This window comes from Octopus sinensis, linkage group LG7, assembly GCF_006345805.1.
Source record: "Octopus sinensis linkage group LG7, ASM634580v1, whole genome shotgun sequence".
Classification (NCBI taxonomy): domain Eukaryota; kingdom Metazoa; phylum Mollusca; class Cephalopoda; order Octopoda; family Octopodidae; genus Octopus; species Octopus sinensis.
Window position 1 is genome coordinate 53,922,236 of NC_043003.1, and position 12,500 is coordinate 53,934,735.

The 12,500-nt window shown below is 39.0% G+C and overlaps 1 long non-coding RNA gene and 1 other non-coding gene across 3 annotated transcripts in view; one reads left to right on the top strand and one right to left on the bottom strand.

The window, feature by feature from the left end:
- Positions 1-740: 740 nt before the first annotated feature.
- Trnaa-ugc lies at positions 741-809 on the top strand. The gene has a single exon. It is a non-coding gene; the product is annotated as a tRNA-Ala (tRNA).
- Positions 810-875: 66 nt separating this feature from the next.
- LOC118764091 overlaps positions 876-12,500 on the bottom strand; it is a 17,434-nt gene continuing 5,809 nt past the window's right edge. Inside the window, exons 1-2 of one of the 2 annotated variants that reach the window (XR_004999880.1) lie at positions 6,721-6,739; positions 876-1,010 (exon numbers count right to left, since the gene is read on the bottom strand). This is a non-coding gene — a long non-coding RNA (uncharacterized LOC118764091). Of the gene's footprint in view, positions 1,011-6,720; positions 6,740-12,500 lie in introns of those variants that run through there. The other variant, XR_004999881.1, reaches the window with a different exon arrangement.

Here is a 12,500-nt window from a genome sequence, read left to right on the forward strand (position 1 = left end):
GGAATACTTTTACAAATGATATATACACACATGTATATGCACATACTCTTTATTGCCTAAATATATGTATGTCCATATATGAGCGTTTCTGCGTTTGTGCTCACTTATACGCACACACACACACCTATTGCCGTACAAATATATATTACAAAATATATTACACATATAATTGTCTCATGTACAGACATACATATATGCATACATAATACACACATGCATAATACATATATATATATGCATACATAATACACACATGCATATATATATATATATATATATATATATATATATATATATATATATATATAATATATATATACATATGCATATGTATAAATATGTGTGCATATGTAATACACATATGCACATATAGCTAGATGCATACATACATGTATATACGTACATCAATGTACATAATATATTTATATGCATGTGTGGGGTCCTATTACATATTCTCTTATAAATACATCTTTGTATACATTAATACAGATATAGGTACACAGATTTAAGTATAAGTATATTCACGTATAGCGAGAGATAATGGCAACATGTTTCTTAATCCAACATGTTTCTTAATCATGTGTAAGAATGCTGCCTTAACTCTTGTTTTTTTTTTCTATTACACGTCCATTCAGACGTATAGATATAGCTTCACTTATCCGTATCTCTATATTATACTTTGATACATACATACATACATATATACATAAATACCTATCTATCTATCTATCTATCTATCTATCGTAGCTCAGTGGTAGAGCGTTCGCTTTGCATGCGAAAGGCCCTGGGTTCGATACCCAGTATCTCCAGAATTGCTTATTAATCCCTATTGATAGTTTTTTTCTTCCCTATTGATCGTTTTTTTCTTTTCCTTTTTTTTTTCCTTTCTACGATCTCTTTTGATCGAAAACCTACCCCCCTTTTTTTCTTTTTCTCCCCCAAAAGAAAAGCTCTACTTCGTAATTTGTCCCGTCTTGGTCCAGTCCTGTGTGGCTAATAAAGAAACATATCTATATTAATATATTGATATGTGTGTTTGCATGTGTGTGCATATGTATATTATATGTACATATATATATATATGTATTCATATTATATGTACATATATATATGTATGCATATATATATGTACATATATATGTATGCATATATATATATATATATATATATATATTATATATATGTTATATATATATATATATATATATATATATATATATATATATATATATATATGCGTGTGTGTGTGTGTGTATATATATATACATACATACACATACATGTCGATTATCAAATACATAGATACATGGTAGTGGTATAAATAAACGTCAAATGCAAGAATGGATATTACTCATACTAGAAAATGTATGATCATGTGTGCTTGTATGTGTACGTTCATGCGCCCGTCCGCCGGTCGGTCGCTCGGTCGGTCGGTCAGTCGGTCGGACTGTCGATCGGACTGTCAGTTCGTCGTCGGTCTGTCTGTCTGTCTCTATGTCTGTCTATCCCATGTACGTGTGAATGTGTGTGCGCGTCTTGTTTTCTTTTTCTGTTTTTTCTTTTTTCCTCACGACCCCTTTTGATCGGAATTTTACCACTTTTCTCTTTTTTTTTCGGAAAGAAAAGCTCTACATTGTATTTTGTCCCCTCTGTGTTCGGCCCTGTGTAGCTAATAAAGAAACTTATCTATCTATCTATCTATCTATCTATCTATCTATCTATCTATCTATCTATCTATCTATCTATCTATCTATCTATCTATTTATCTATCTATCTATCTGGGTAAACCTCACCTGTCCGCCCCATTACACTTCATATTGACATTTCTGTGATAACGATCCCTATTGATCAATTTTTTTTCCTTTCCCTTTTTTTCCTCACCTCCCTTTTTTGTCCTCTTTCTTTCCATTTACGATCCCTTTTGATCGAAAACCAAACCCCCTTCTTTTACCCCCAAAAGAAAAGCTCTACCTTGTAATTTTATCCTGTCTGTGTGCAGCCCTGTGTGGCTAATAAAGAAACATATCTATCTATCTATCTATCTATCTATCTATCTATCTATCTATCTATCTATCTATCTATCTATCTATCTATCTATCTATATCTTGATACTCAAACACCTCCCCAACACACAAATTTAATTTCAGTTTGATTCAGATCTACGAAAGTTTGGAGTCAAAGTGTTGAGTGCTCCTTTTGTTTGCACGTTTGTTCACTCGTATGCTCATCTATATAGTACAGTACAATATATATTTACACACACACACACACACACACACACACACACACACACACACACACACACACAACGCACACACATAAACACACACACGTGTATTTATATATATAAACAGGGTGCAATGGGTTTAATTGCTGCCATTTCATACTTTTAATTTCTCGCATGCACATTGCTTGTTTTATCTTTATTTTGACGACTACACAGTATAGTAGGATAAGTTAGGCACCGTCTGTGAGAAAAACAGCACCATGGTGCAATTTCCTCTGCTAGAAATTTGGAAACGACATACCGTACTGCTTGGCATTCGCGCCGGAAGTTCCTATAGGAACAGATGGTGAACACACAGAACAATCATTGGCTTGCCATGTCCAAAACGTACCGAGAGTGATAAAAATCAAACATCCAGTCAACATCATGGTGTTTCGAGTGAACCCCCTTGATTATTATGTGTGGGGCGCAGTTGAGTGAGAGACCAACAAAACTCCTTGTAGCACCAAAGATGAACTGAAGGCAAGGATTATGGCAGCGTTCACCTACTTAAACGAGATCATCCAGAATAGTTGCAGGAGATTCCGAAGTCATCTGGAAGCGATGGTTGAAGCCAATGGCGATTTTATTGAATAAGATTTACTCTTTAGTATTTCAAGATATTTTAAGGGTAATTTTAGTAAATATATCTGCTAAAATGAGATATCAGTGTTATTTTCATTTTTGTGTAATTTAGACGACAATTTATTCATTGCACAAATACAAAAATGGGACAAGAACGCAAAACACCCAGACAGTTAGTTGATACAAAGAAGGGACAGCAACACATCCAGACAGACGATACAAAGAAAAAAGGACGGGTCATTCGGAGTTTTCTTTCCGCAGTCGAGTTCCAGATTATCTTTGCAATTTCGGCTGGTTATACTCGAGATTGCTTCAATCTGGCCAGCCCCAAGGAAAAACTAAGCTAAGAGTACTAGATTCCTTGGGAGAAAACAGCGAATGTATACGAAAACAAGGTCAAAAAAAAAAACGGAGAAATGGTACACAAATACAAATAACAGGACATTAACAACGAGTGTATTTCCAATAAGGACGAATTAAATTAAGCTGGCGTGTGTAGAAGTAAAGCCTTACGGCAAGGACAAAAGTTATGATGACGAGAGTTCTAGTTGATCCGATCAACAGAACAGCCTGATAAGAGGACCCTGCTCGTGAAATTCACGTGAAAGTGGCTGAGCACTCCACAGATACGCGTACCCTTCACGTAGTTCTCAGGGAGATTCAGCGTCACACAGAATGTGACGAGGCTGACCCTTTGAATTTCAGGTACAACTCGTTTTTGCCAACTGAGTGGATTTGAGCGACGCGAAATAAAGTGTTGTGAGCCGAATAAGCTAATCACCATGTCACGCCCCTTCATATATATATGTACGTACATACGAGGGGTGTATGAAAAGTCTTGAGCCTCAAAAAAACAAAACATGGTACAAGACTTCTGATGAAGGTACAAGACTTCAAGGCTCAAAACTTTTCATACACCCCCTCGTATAGACTTCTGATGAAGGTACAAGACTTCAAGGCTCAAAACTTTTCATACCACCCTCGTCTATATATATATATATATATATTATATATACGAGGGGGTGTATGAAAAGTTTGAGCCTTGAAGTCTTGTACCTTCATCAGAAGTCTTGTACCATCACACTCATACCTCAACTACTCTTCCTCCCACCCAGAACACACACCAAGCTTTCCATCCCCTATTCCCAATCCTCCGTCTACGTAGGCTCTGTAGTGACGACCATGCTTTGAGACTCAGTCTCAACGTATGGCTCACCACTTCACCCTACGTGATACCCCCTCACCACTATCCACACCGCCCTTGCCAGAGCATGGTCCGTGGACCGTGTATCTGCTCTCTCTCCCCGAACCCGCCCTGTAGTCTCCCGCCTCCCTTTTCCCCTCACTTACCACCCCACGACCTACCTCTCCAACGCACCATTCTTCGAGCTTTCCGTCATCTTCCAGTCCGACCGTCCACTTCACACCCCTCTTCCCTAACCGACCCCTCCCCTCTTTCAAACGAGCCCACAACCTTCGAGACCTTTTGGTCCATAGCTCCTCCCTGACCATACCTCCCAACCCGGCTCGTTCCCCTGCTCCCGCCACACGTTGCTGCACTTGCCCTTACCTCTCTAACACCACCCTCCTCACTAGCACCCATCATCGACCCATCCCATCATCCACTCCTTCACCTGCACCTCCAGAATATTATCTATTGCGTCTCTTGCTCTCTCTGCCATTCCTTGTACATCGGACAAACGGGACGCCGCTTGGCTGACCGGTTCGCGGAACACCTTCGTGACATCCACCTTGCGAACGACACACCGGTCTCTCGCCATTTCCGCTCCACCGGTCACTCCTTGCAACACCTATCTGTGTTCGGTTTGTCCTTACACAGAGGCCATCCGGATTCCCGTTTGCGCCGTGAACAGGAATTAATCTTCTCTCTCGCTCTTATACGCCATTTGGTCTCAACTCCCCCCCACCCCCCCCCCTCCCTCATCTAACTCCCCTCCTCCCTCCTCCTCCACCTACCTTTCCCCCCGACCCCTACTTCTTCAGTCCTTCATCCTTTCACCCCTACCCCCTTCCCTTCTCCCCCTTCCCTCTTCCCCTTCCCTCTGCTCCCTCACTCCCCTTCTCTCTGTCCCCTCTCCCCCTCCCCCTTACTTCTCCCCCCTCCCCCTTACTTCTCCCCCCTCCCCCCCTCCCCTCCCCTCCCCCTTTCTCCTCTCTCCACACTACCCACACGACTTTACACTTCACATCATATATGATGTGCCATACTAATACATACACCAACTAATACATACTAATACATACTAATACATACTAATACATACACCAACCCTATACATACACACGTCCAGACCTCTCATACGCACTAATACTCTCTCATACACACACACACACCCTTATACATACTAATACGTACTAATACATACTAATACATACTAATACATACACCAACCCTATACATACACACGTCCAGACCTCTCATACGCACTAATACTCTCTCATACACACACACACACACACACACACACACACACCCTTATACATACTAATACATACTAATACATACACCAACCCTATACATACACACGTCCAGACCTCTCATACGCACTAATACTCTCTAATACACACACACACACACACCCTTATGTTGGAGCTGGTCATTCAACCCTATTATCTCCCCTAATTTCGCTCTCGCGTCTCATGTTTGATCTTTGACTTCTGACCGAAATCAGATCGCCATGTTGGTTCGTTAGTTACTGCACGCATTTTTTTTCTCTCCTTCTTTCTGTGTTTTTTCTCTCTGTGTATCTTTCTGTTGAAGAGCGTAGGCTCGAAACGTTAAAGACTTGTTTTATTTATATTTCCTGAGCGCCATACTAATACAATTGTTTGTTCGTTTTCCACCTGCCTTCTTCTTTTGTCTATTTTCATAAAGCTTCCCGTTATATATATATATATATATATGAGGGGCATATGAAAAGGCTTGAGCCTAAAAAAAAACAATAAAACAATAAAACAAAGACTTCTGATGAAGGTACAAAACTGCAAGGTTCAAAGGCCTTGAAGGCTCAAAACGTTTCATACATCCCTCGTATATATGTAAGATTTTCGAACCCCTCCTCGTTCTTGGCCACCGGCTCGGTATTGGTGTTGCAGGCAGAGCGGCTGTTGTCATTCTCAACAGCGCCTCACACAGAGTAATCCATGGGTTCAACCGAGAGAATTAGGAGGCCGGATATTGGTGTTGGTGAATTCTTAGAAATCCCCCGACAACTACTTCTGGCACTTTCCGGGGATATATCAACGAACCGAATCCTACTGTCAGAAATACGGCCCTGAAGCAGCAACCCTCTCCAGTCAGATTTTGATCACAGTCACCAGCAGTTTCACATAGTCGTCTGAACTGATCCTAAAGATGTGAGGAATTCTGGCTTGCTGACACAGTCAGAACACCTACTGTGTCCCTCTCTGCAGGCCACGATTTTGTAGCCTCTGTTGCAGCTGTCCTTATCAGATCTTATAGCCTTCACATTGTTCATAGAGCATTGAGCAGCAGTCATAATATGGCCATTTTGATACACGGCGTGCATCATTATGATACAGGTAATTCTTTTCCAATATTCAAATGACTTCCTGTCCGGCATGTCAGCTATCAACAGACTGCGTAGGAGAACAATATACCCCCACTATTGTTGAAATAAATTATAGATAAAAAAAAGAGAGGCTGTTGTTAACATGATACCGGCAACTTAATAGACGTTTTATGTTAAAACTACACCACTTTAACGATACAGAGACCATGTCTACTGATGCGTGTGTAAGTAATTATCCCGCCAACAGGAAAAAATTATATATGTATTAACGAATACTTAAAGACTTGTCCTGTGCGTGCGTGTATGCGTACGTACATGTATGTGTGTGTGTGTGTATGTGTGTGTGTGTATGTGTGTGTGTGTGTATGTGTATGACCACACACATAATGAACTTATAGTAGTTCATACAGTATCAGTATCCTTCTATTATAAGAGGGAAAATATACATTTGACTGGAAACATTAAATAAATAAATCTTCAGCTTATTTCCAGCAACCAGTGTGCGCCCCCAACCATCCACACATACATACATGCACTCACACACACGCGCGCGCACACAAACACAGCAACACACACACTAATATATACTTACAACACAGACGCTGTCATATATGTCTGTCTATCTATCTATCTATCTATCTATCTATCTATCATCTATCTATACAGTCATATATATATATATATATATATATATATATATATATATATGCACATATATATATATGCATATTATATATATATATATATATATATATATATATATGCATATATATGTATATGTGTTTGTATACACACACACATATATAGAGATAGATATAGGTTATGTATACACATATACATGTAATAACATGATAATATACTGAGATCTGCAGACATCTTGGTGCTTTAGGCTGGCGTTTTGTGTGAACTTTGGTGAACCTCTTCCACTCTCGAAGACTATGAGACTATATATCAGTTCACGCTCCGATTTAATCGTATTAGAATTATGGACTTAGTGCGTGTGTATACAAGCACTTTCGCGTGGCTAAAGGGATAGGGTGGAGGACAGTAAATAGACGGATAGGCGATTCTTATCCATCAGCATTGCAAAGTGTACAATAAAATGAAACTGAATACAATATTTTAGTGTTCTTGTTTTTTTTTTTTTTAGCCCAAGGCCAACTTTCATTGAGCTATTATATGGTGAAAGTCGTCCGAGGCATGGATGGCCTTCATGTCTATGTCTGTCTATATAGGCTTCCACCATCCAATGGGCCATTGGTTTTTTTTTTTAAACTGTAGGGTTATGTTCTGAGGGAATTTGGTCCCTGTTTTTAGCAAATTCGGCGATATTGTAGATGCTTCCTGTAGGCTCGTAGACTATTGGAATTAAAAGTAGAGTAAAGTAATTGGTAAGATATTAGATTCGAACACATTAGTCGTGGTATTAACTTTAATGTAGGTGTTTCAATTTTCTTTCTTTTCGTTTCTTAGAAGAGTCCTTTATTCTAAATTCCATCCATCCATCCATCCATACACCCATACATCCATCCATCCATCCATCTATCCATCCATCCATCCATACACCCATCCCTTCCTCTCTCCTTCTCTCCATCCATCCATTCATTCATTCATTCATCCATCTATCCATCCCTTCGTCTCTCCGTCTCACCATCCATCCATCCATCCATCCACCCATCTCCCCCCTCTCTCTCTCTCCATCCATCCATTCATCCATCCATTTATCCATCCATCAATCCATCCACCCACCCCTTCCTCCATCCATCCATCCATCCATCCATCCATCCATCCATCCATCCATCCATCCATCCAGCCAGCCAGCCAGCCAGCCAGTCAGCCAGCCAGCCAGCTAGCAAGCCAACTAGCAGGCCAGTCGTGAATATCTGTTACACATCATAAATCCAGATTTTTGCACCAGTCCTTAAAATCTCGACCGTCCGTTCGTGAATAAGTCTCAGGCATATATGTGAATACCGTGGTGAGCAGACAGAATCGTTGGCACATTGGACAAACTGTTTAAGGATATTTCTTCCGGCTCCTTACGGCTTGAGTTCGAATCCCGCTGAGACCAACTTTTCTTTTCATTCTTCCAGGGTCGATAAAACAAAGTAAAAAGTCAAGTTATGGGGTCGATATGGTTGACTTGTTCACTTCCCTCAAAAATTGCTAGGCTTGAACCCTGCAACGGACCGGCACCCCGTTTAGGGGGAATATTGTGATCTCGGTTACATATACGCCATGCAAGCCAGGTAACTAGCTTCATAGGTCCTAGGGCTTATATAAATATATAACAATATATCTGTAAATGACAAATGCAATAGACTGACATCCTATTCAATGGAATAAATGTTTCTCATCAGTTTCTCATGATGTATCTGGATTTAATTGATATTTAGAATATTAGTGAACGACAGGTAAACATAGAGAGTAGTTTGTTTTGCATGGATGCAGTTCTGCAGAGGAAAGATTGCTTCGTGCAATTCCTTCCCTACGAAATTGTAGTTCTAGCGAATGAAATGTATCTACGTTGTTTTACTAGTTAATACTTCACCAATACTTGAGGGTTATAAGGCAAAGTCAGTTTCAAAGATACGAGAAGATAGTACCGAGCTGCTATTACTCAATTTGAACGATACCCTACCCACAAACCGCAACTCTACCGACTCAACCGAACCCACACCCCACCCGTGCTTTCCCCACTCTCGCATCCCCCACCTCCCAACAACATCACACTACACCATACAACATTACACATCACATCACAACACACCACCCACACACCCATCCCCACATTTTCACACCTACACATACATACACGCACACGTGCAGACCACCAGCCCTCTTTCACACGCACGTACATACTCTCTTATACACACATGCACCTTCGTGTTGGGGGTCATCTTCACTTTGTTATCTCCCCTACTTCTTCCCTCTCGCGTGTGACCCTTCTGTCCGAAGTCAGTCGCCATGATAGATCGTTAGCCACTACACACATTTTATTCTCTCCTTGTTTCTCTCCTTGATTTTTCTGTGTCCCTTTCTGTAGAAGAGCGTAGGCTCGAAACGTAAAAGACTTTTTCTATTCCTGAGCGTTATACTAATACATCTGTTTGTTTTGTACCACCACCTGTCTTCGTCTTTTCTTTTTTTCGTAAACTCTCCCTATATATATATATAACTGCCTTTCTGTCTGTCTATCTATATTAATCTTTGTTTTTATGTTCAGTTATAATAAAAACAATTTTACATTGATCTGATGGTTTGCTCTATGCTGTTTTGGAGTAGAAATTTATTATTCTCACACTACATTCTTGTATAAGAATATAATAGATATATCTATCTACCCATCCATCTATAAAGTCAAACGCTGAGTATTTCTGCTCCTAACTTAAACCTCAGAATTTTGTACTCCTAACTTAATCTTCAGATTGAATCACTGCAACGCAAAAATGATCCATTGAATTAAATAGTACAGAGCACATGTTATACTTCCACGCAGCTTCTGCCGATCTAACTCAGTATTGACAAAACTTAGTGAATCAGTGGGCTTGCTTCCTAGGCGGCGTGAATTTGAAGCAGACTTATTGAATATTCGTCCATACCTCCCTGCTATTGATGATATGAAATAGTAAACTCATAACATGGTGGGGCCATCACTGTCGAGACCTCGGTGATCTACGGGCATCTGGAATAGTGGACCTACATTCAACCTAAAGTTGAAGCTGTTTCACAGCATCTGCGTCCTTGATACATTTGGGAAAGGTATGAGTGCCTCCCAACTTCATTACTTCCTCTGATATATATATATATATATATATATATATATATATATATATATATATAATATATATATATATATAGTATATATATGTATGTATGTATGTATGTATGTATGTATGTATGTATGTATGTATGTATGTATATGAAATGAAAAATAAATGGCAGTTAAGTGTGTTATGGTGTTATGACAGTCACGCCTGTTAATTTTGCAGCAGTAGGGTGTATGAGGAAACAATAGAAAGTTTATATGTACATATATACATGCACTCACATACACACACACAGATATATACACACACATATACATATATGAATACAATATATGAACATATAGATATATAGAAATGAAGAGAGAGAGAGGGAAGAAAGGAAAGGAGAGAAAGTGAGAGAGAGGAAGTGTGTGTGTGTGAGAGAGAGAGAGAGAGCGAGAGGAGGAGAGAAAGGCACCACAGCCGCCCTAAATATATGTGTATATGAAACCAAAACTGCATTAGAAGTCAGCCGATCAGAACAATGTCACCAGTGAGGCGCGCAGTTTTAATCTACGACTTTGCCAAAATATCTTCTGAAATGTTAAACGATATGATTAAACGATTACATTGAACAAAGTTTCCGAATATCAAATACTGCTATCATCTAACCGTATATCAGATGAAGATTCGCGCTTGCAAAAGTTGGCAAAGGAATTGATATTGGAAGTTTTCCCATTATTATTATCTTGAAAATATTAATCATTGTTTATAAAGGCATTATGCTATTTGTATCGCTTTTTTTGTATAATTTACCTAAGGCTACACAAAGCAAATCAGAAAAAAAAAATCTTTTGCTTTATCAATAAAACCTCAAGACAAATTAGATTGTTATCGAAAATATTCAATTCCATTATTCAAAGTCGCTGCCAAGAAATTTAATTGAAAACAATAAAATTAATTCCAATTTCTAGACTCTAAACAAACAAGCACCGAACTAATTTAATTTCAATGGCAAAATCGTGACATTGGCGGGAAATACGACATATGACGTTTTGTCATTTTCAAAATTTGTTTCCTTTTATTTCATAAATAACTGAGTATAGAAACATTTGTCTGAGTTTTTAATGTCACAAATGTTTGCCTTAATACTTTGAGAAATTTCCTTTATATTCTGAAGCCTTTTTATTTATTTGTTACAATCAGAGCTTTTGTTTTGTTTTCATCGTTGGATTTAATCTTCTATTTATTCATCTCAAGGCTTAATATTTTTGACGATGTTTTAGTGTATTTTTGTATTGTAAAACTACTAGCATGGAAATTACCTGAGGTTTGTGGGAGGGAACTGCCATAGTCCAAAACAGAGAATTCAGTTCCGTACTCCTACAAATATCTTTTGTTCAGTCAGAAATCTCTGTGTTTAAATTAAAGTAAAATAAAGGATTTTCTTTATGAATCGAGAAGGAATAATTACAATTCCTGACTTTAAAAGTGAGAGAATTTCTTCAAACAGTGTATGTGCACACACACACACACACACACACACACACACACACACACACACACACACACACACACACACACGCACGCACACTCACACTCACACTCACACTCGCACACACACACACACACACACACACACACACACACGCACTCACACACACGCACAAACACGCACACATACGTAAACGTCGAACAACGAGAATGAGTGCTCAACACCGCATTGGTGGAGAAAGTTTATTTGTGTATTAAGGCTACCATTAGTTTCAGGTTCAGAAAAATATATTAATTTTTCAAGCTGATCACATGGAGAAATAGTGTTCGTCTCCATTTTGAATGAAAATACAAAATGTCTGGTGAAATGTTTCGGAAGTTCACAAAAACCGTCTTAAAGGGAACAATAAATCAAGGGGCACTACTCTTGGATAACACCTTTTAAGTGATTATTTCTCTTGGGTTTGACGTTTGGGAAAAAAAGCCGAGTTGAACTGTGAATTTGTTTGCATTATATTATATTCTGGGTATATATGATGTTCGATTGTTTGAGGAAGTTTATCGGGTTGGAGGGCATGTTGTTTCAATGTATGGAGTTCACGTGTTCTAAATATTCAGTGTTCACATTCAGGGTAAGAAACTATCCTTGTGGGGTTGGTGGCGCGGGTGGTGAGCCCCTCTTGAAATGTCGGAGTGTGAAATATTTGTGTATGCAGAGAGAGAAGGTTTCATCCCTAATATTTAGAATTTTATCTGTTGACTGTCTGATATTTAGCTTTCCAGTGATACAGAGCTCGCATTTTGGTGCCCTGTCATCTGTTATTTCTGGCTTTAGCAATGATGCTCCATGTT